Genomic DNA, 6,268 nt, shown 5'->3' on the forward strand with positions numbered 1-6,268 from the left:
TGAGTGGTTAAGAAGGTTGCTGGAATTTAGCCCCGTGAATTCTAGGGGATTCTGTAACAGAAAAGCAGACAGAAGGTATAGGTGAAGGGACTATGCGGGATTGGGAAAGAATGGGTCCTGATAAACCTCATTGCCATCATGTGAAAATTAGGATATAATATCAACTCCCAGAATTGTTAAAATGACTGAATGCAAAATGATTAGCTCAGAGTTAGAGCTCCAAGGATATGGGTAAACCAGCCCTATCAGCTACTGATAGAATTATACTATGACCAAAATCATTCTCTAAATTTGGGAGCTTTCAAAATGTTGTGAACATTGTGACAACAATAGCTGACATTCACTGTGTACTTATCATGGGCCAATGACTGTCTTGGTTCTTTACAAGCATTATCCCGTTTCATCCTCTCAACCCTAGGAGGTGCATAGTAGTACCAACTCTATTTTGCTGCTGCTTAGTCACTCGGTCATGTCCAACTCTTTGCAACCCCATGGACTGTAGTCTGTCAGGTTCCACTGTCCATGGGATTCTCCAGGCAAATGTGCTGGAGTGGGTTTCCATGCCCTCCTCCAGGGAATCTTCCCAATCCAGTGATCAAACCCAGGTCTCCCACATTGCAGGTGGATTCTTTACCAGTTGAGACACCAGGGAAAAATAGGGAAGTTAACTGACTTACCCAAGATCATACATTAGTGAGTAGCACAGTGGGATTTTAATATAGGTTCAGGAGCTCTGCTAATAGTTTAGCTACTCGTAACAGCATACTTCCACCATGGGGGGTGGGGGGGGTGGCGGGCACGGAATAGAGAAAACTATACAAGAGCAAGAACTGGTCCATTCAATCTCTATTTGGAATACTGGTGGTAAACCACAATGAGACACCAGTGAAAGTAGTCAAACCACGGCAGCTCATTTTCACATAAGTTTTTCCAGTAATCGTTTTCCTGGCTCTGCTCCTCATGGCGCTCTTTCAGCACAGCCATGGCAGGAGCAGGGAGTTCATGGCCAGGGACTTTTTATTACCCAGCATGAACAATGACAGTGTTTGGCCAGCATCATTTCTGGGTGGTGATCCTCTGTGGTACACATATACAAGCAGCAGCTGCATCATTTTTCCCCTGATCTGTAAATTCCACATATTAGATCATCATATAACCTGTCGACAGACACTTTAAATATCAGCTTATGCCCCTCCCCAAGCATCTGAAAGATTTCATAAGATTTCCAAAGGAATCCACTTAAAAGGACTTTTGATGGTATTCACTAAAATAAAATAAAAATGAAAGAATATTTTAAGCAGCAGCGTGACACTCTTTATATATCTGGGATGTATTTTATACACTTTGATGTAATTCTTTGTACTTCTACATGAGTAATTCATGCTCATTTTAGACAAATTAGATCATCTAAAATCAGCTAAAATATTACCAACCAGAGTTGATTATTATACTTTATGTTTTTGCTTTCTAAAGTTTTGTCCTAATCATTTAACATTTAGTAAAAATAGAAATATATTTATCATATTTCTTTTGTGTAACTAACTGCCTCTCTTATTTAACTATATTCTGAATATCTTCCCATGTTCTATATGAACTTATATTTTTATGACCACATATTTTTATTTTGCTTTATGGATGCCCATAACCTATTTCATCAGTCCCCGTGGTTGGGTACTTAGGTTTCCAATTTCCCTTATTTCTTTCTAAAAATACATCATACATTTAGCAAATTAACATTTAATTGTTATGCAAAAATGTTTTTCCAGTTTCTAGTTTGCCTTTTAACTTTATTGTGGGCTTTCATTCAGAAGTTTGTTTTTAATTTTGATTTAGTTGCAATGCATGAACATTTCAATTGTGAATTCTGCCTTTTTGCACCATGCTGAGAAAACCTTTCAAAAACAACACTCCTCCTTACCCTCGATTATATAAACATACATGGCTGTTTTCCTCCAACATCTTCATGACTTCAATTTTTTCAGTTAATATATTTCTGAAGGAGTAGATACTATTGATAATATAACTGTGGAAAATCACATATTAAAAACTGCCAGATTGCTTTCTTTCTAAGAAAAATACAAAGATGAATCTGCCTTGTGGGAGAAAAGGGCCCTTTTATATTATGAAACTCAAAGTAGAAGACATTGGAGCTTCTTCTGCAAAACGAAGAATTTAGACTACATTGCCATAAAAGTTGATAAAACTGTGGGAATCCTTTATCATGTTATCCTAGAGACATGGACTATTATGTCCAGTATAGATGTGTCTGGATCACCCGTGATTAACAGGTATACCCATTCCCTTCATCAGTTGGAAAAACTGGCTTGAAGTCATCCCTTCTCTTCTCCACATCTAAGGTGTCTCTGTGGATGCTTTGCCTTCCCACTGCTGCTGCTGCTGCAGCTAGGTAGCTTCAGTCCTGTCCAACTCTGTGCGACCCCATAGACGACAGCCCACCAGGCTCCCCCGTCCCTGGGATTCTCCAGGCAAGAATACTGGAGTGGGTTGCCATTTCCTTCTCCAATGCATGAAAGTGAAAAGTGAAAGTGAAGTCTCTCAGTTGTGTCCAGCTCTTAGCAACCCCACAGACTCCAGCCTACCAGGCTCCTCCACCTATGGTATTTTCCAGGCAAGAGTACTGGAGTGGGTTGCCATTGCCTTCTCCGTTGCCTTCCCACTAGCTTATTATAATTCAGAGTTGACTACCTCCACAGCTTCATCTATTTCTTTAGAGGATGGGAAAGATATTTTTAATCAGAGGGTACACTGGTCAAAAGAGAAAATAAGTGCCGTGGTACTAATAATAGCACTATATTTCCAAAACATGTAATTTGACTACAGAGATTTCTTTAAGTAGCAGCTAAGAAACCAACATGTAATGTGCAAATTACAAAGCCTTGACAAGATATTACATGCTTTTTCTTTCACTTATTTCATTTCTAAAGCAAATTTTTTGAGGTCCTACAATGCCTCTACAGTAAAACTTGAATAAGTTTAAAATCTATTCATTATTCCATGGCCACCTTTACGCCATCAGTCAGGGATATCACCAACTTCCCCAGGTAAGAGGTTTTCCCCCTTGGAAGAATCTGTTCATTACAGTAGTTAACAACTAGTCAGTTAGCAGGGAGCCCTAACACAAGGCATGAGACAAGTTAATGGTGTAACGAATCAGTCGTTAAGCTAAATGGTCAGTTTGTACAGTATAGTATTATTGCTTTATTGAATCCAACTTGAAGATTTACAGCAGTTACATTTTATTTCAGGTACAAGATGTACAAATGGAACACAGAGGGGTGAAGTTTTGTTTTATGCTGCTTTCATTAACAACACAATTGCATGGTGAAATCAGTTAGTATAGATCTTGTTCCATGGGACAGCCAATTTTCCACTGAGATTGGAAACTCTTGGAGCTGTTTAATCCTAAATCTTACTCTGGGAGCACAAGGTGTGGGAGTTACAGCACGTTTTGAAATTGTTTAAAGTAAAGCATCGGTGGTAACAGGTATGAATCCCTTCCTCCTGAGCAATGGACCATCTCTTGATGGATGGCACATAGCCTTGAATCTACATCTACTTTGATAATCAAATCTGTCTGGGTTTTTTGGCCCCAAATGCTAAGGTATTTTTTTCTTCCAGTGAATATCTTTTCAGAGAAAATACGTAGCATTATAAACATAGCTGTCACCAAATAACCTGTGACACAATCAACTTTACCACCTAAAGGCCCAAAGCTAAAGACATCATGATTTATTTCATAAATTTTTTTTCCATCCATATTATATGTCAAATACTTTCCAAGATCTAAGAATAAAGCTGGTACCAGTCTTCATGGAGTTTATATTCTTATGGAGAAGAAAGATTTTTAAAAAGATAAATATATTAAGATAATTTTACATGTAATAAGGATTATAAAGAAAATAAAATTTACTTAGAAGGAGTTCTGGGTGAAAGATAATTACCAGTGTTAACAGTGTAAACTTGTTCTCAGAACCTTCCTGCCGCCACATTCGGACTTCACTGCTTCAGCCTCCGGGTCCCGTTCTATCTTTCCACCCTGCGACCAGCAGCAGAGAAAAACTAATTCCATATTATGTTTTTGCCCCGTACACACTTTGAGGTGAGCAAAAGGATTAGAATAAATTTTAACAATGAGGGAAATCGTGCACATCCAGGCCGGTCAGTGTGGCAATCAGATCAGTGCCAAGTTCTGGGAGGTGATCAGTGATGAACATGGCATCGACCCCACCGGCACCTATCATGGGGACAGCAACCTGCAGCTGGACTGCATCTCCGTGTAATACAATGAAGCCACAGGTGGCAAATATGTCCCTTGTGCTATCTTGGTGATCTAGAACCCGGAACCATGGACTCTGTTCGCTCAGGTCCTTTTGGTCAGATCTTCAGACCAGACAACTTTGTTTTTGGTCAGTCCGGGGCAGGCAACAACTGGGCCAAGGGCCACTATACAGAGGGAGCCAAGCTGGTTGACTCGGTCCTGGATGTGGTTCAGAAGGAGGCCAAGAGCTGTGACTGCCTGCAGGGCTTCCAGCTGACCCACTCGCTGGGTGGGGGCACTGGCTCCGGAATGGGCACCTTGCTCATCAGCAAGATCCGTGAAGAGTATCCTGACCGCATCATGAACACCTTCAGCATGGTGCCCTCACCCAAAGTGTCCAACACTGTGGTTGAGCCCTACAACGCCACCTTCTCTGTCCATCAGCTGGTGGAGAACACTGATGAAACCTACTGCATTGAGAACGAGGCCCTTTACAACATGTTTCCACACCCTCAGGCTGACCGTGCCAACCTACGGAGACCTGAACCACCTCGTCTTGGCCACCATGAGTGGAGTCACCACTTGCCTCCGCTTCCCTGGCCAGCTCAATGCTAACCTCCGCAAGCTGGCCTTCAACATGGTGCCCTTCCCACGCCTCCACTTCTTCGTGCCTGGCTTTGCCCCTCTAACCAGCCATGGCAGCCAGCAGTATCGGGCCCTCACTGTCCCTGAGCTCACCCAGCAGGTCTTCGATGCCAAGAACATGATGGCTGCCTGTGACCCCCACCATGGCCGGTACCTCAGCGTGGCTGCTGTGTTCTGTGAGCAGATGTCCATGAAGGAGGTGGATGAGCAAATGCTCAACGTGCAGAACAAGAACAGGAGCTACTTTGTGGAATGGATCCCCAACAGCGCCAAGACAGCTGTTTGCGACATCCCACCCCGTGGTCTCAAGATGGCAGTCACCTTCATTGGCAACAGCATGGCCATCCAGGAGCTGTTCAAGTGTATTTCAGAGCAGTTCATGGCCATTTTCTGCCGGAAGGCCTTCCTCCACGGGTACACAGGTGAGGGCATGGATGAGATGGAGTTCACCGAGGCTGAGAGCAACATGCACGACCTCGTCTCCAAGTACCAGCAGTACCAGGATGCCACCGCAGAAGAGGAAGAGGATTTCAGTGAGGAGGCCGAAGAGAAGGCCTAAGGCCAAGTCCCTGTCACCTTAGGCTTCTTAATCCCCTCAGCCTTCTTCCTCAACGACCCCTTTCCTCTCCCTCAGAATTTGCATTTTCTGCCTCTATCTTGTTTTTCTTTGGGGGAAGGGGATTCTAGAACAGTGCCTGGCACATAATAGGTGCTCAATAAATATTTGTTGTTTGTTGAATGTCTCTTCTCTCTTTACACTCTTGGGGAGCCTAGATTTCTGCCATTCTGGGTAACCCTGTCATTTTCCTTCTGGTGCCCACTCCTCCCATCTGTCCAGTTAACATTTCCCTCTCTGTTTTCGAGATAGCTCTCCAAGAGGCTGGGTTTCCTCAAATCTCATTTAGAACCGGGTGCTGAAAACCTGCATCAGTGACTGCCATCCTACGCCAGTGTGCTGGCCCAGGGGAAGGAAACTGAGCAGTGGGTAGAAGTCCCTACCAGAAAGGGTTCGGTTTGGAGAGGGGCATCCAGGGTACCGAAGTCCTAGGTGCCAAGTATCTCCCCGCTCCTCTCAGCTTCTGCAGAGGTGTTGACAGTATTATCTTCATTTTCAGACTCCTTCCAAGCTCTGTCCTGAGCTATTACCTTTGCAAGTTTCTGGCCCCCACCCTGTCAAGTGGGAATCCCTTCCTCTTCCACTTTATCTCCTTCATAATAACATTGGATTCCCTCCTTTCCCCTGTTTGAGAAAGGGGATCAAGAGAAGCAAGAGATAGCCTTGGTCTCTAAGCCTCCAGAAAACCCCTTCCCACCCCATCTTTTCTTACCAAAAAAAAAAAAAAT

At 43.3% G+C, this 6,268-nt stretch overlaps 1 pseudogene; it reads left to right on the forward strand.

Moving 5' to 3' along the window:
• The first annotated feature begins 4,118 nt into the window (after positions 1-4,118).
• LOC104988363 lies at positions 4,119-5,483 on the forward strand (annotated as a pseudogene).
• Positions 5,484-6,268: the final 785 nt, after the last annotated feature.

This window comes from Bison bison, unplaced genomic scaffold, assembly GCF_000754665.1.
Source record: "Bison bison bison isolate TAMUID 2011002044 unplaced genomic scaffold, Bison_UMD1.0 scf7180017864128, whole genome shotgun sequence".
In the NCBI taxonomy this organism is placed as follows: Eukaryota; Metazoa; Chordata; class Mammalia; order Artiodactyla; family Bovidae; genus Bison; species Bison bison.